At 67.3% G+C, this 727-nt stretch overlaps 1 protein-coding gene across 6 annotated transcripts in view; it reads left to right on the top strand.

Annotated features, from left to right (window-relative positions):
• The window catches only part of SMTNL2 (smoothelin like 2), a 21480-nt gene that overhangs the window by 1203 nt on the left and 19550 nt on the right, over positions 1–727 (top strand). The gene's annotated exons all lie outside the window — the stretch shown is intronic.

Below are 727 nucleotides of genomic sequence, written 5' to 3' on the forward strand. Positions count from 1 at the left end.
CTGGGTTTGGCGACCCGGGCTGTTCCCCCGCGCCCGGCACAACGGGCACGCCCAGCCCTTCCGCCGGCGCCTGGGCGTTCCCGGAACACGCGCCCCGCCTGGGCTCCGCACGCTTCGCCAGCACGCACCTTCTCGATTTCGGGGCGCGGCCAGGTGAGCCTCGGGAAGCGCGGGCGCCGGGGAACTGGGGCTCCGCAGGTGCCGCTGCCGCCCCGAGTGCGAACGTCTGCTGGGCTGGGGGGCTGTGCCTCCACCGGCCGCGAGGACTTGGTGGTGGGAGGCCGGCCCCACTTCGGATTTGGAGAACGCCGAGAAGCACTCTCTTGGCCGGCCTGCGACACTTGTCTCGGGCCCCCTCCCTTCTGGGGAGCCGGGCCTTGTTTGCCCTAAGTTTTGTCTCCCTTTCTCCGCTGTCCCGTGACAATAAGGGCTTGGACGCTGAGGTCCGGCGGCCCCTGACCGGGGCCCCGCCCGCACGTTAGAATGGTCAGCATCCCCGACTCCCCCACCTCCATTCACGCGCCCCGCGCCGCTGGTGTTGCCGCTTCACTGAGGCCCGACGGTTCCGGTTATTGATTAACCAGATTGAGAACTCGAGCCCCATTGTGGGGGAGGGTAGGACACAATGTGGTCAGGTGCAGCCAAGCAGGCGTGTTTTGGAACTCACACTGCAGGGGGCAAATCCCTCACCGTGAAGGGATAGATGGAGAAACCAGACTGGAGCAGC

This window comes from Myotis lucifugus, unplaced genomic scaffold, assembly GCF_000147115.1.
Source record: "Myotis lucifugus unplaced genomic scaffold, Myoluc2.0 scaffold_322, whole genome shotgun sequence".
Taxonomy (NCBI): Eukaryota; Metazoa; Chordata; class Mammalia; order Chiroptera; family Vespertilionidae; genus Myotis; species Myotis lucifugus.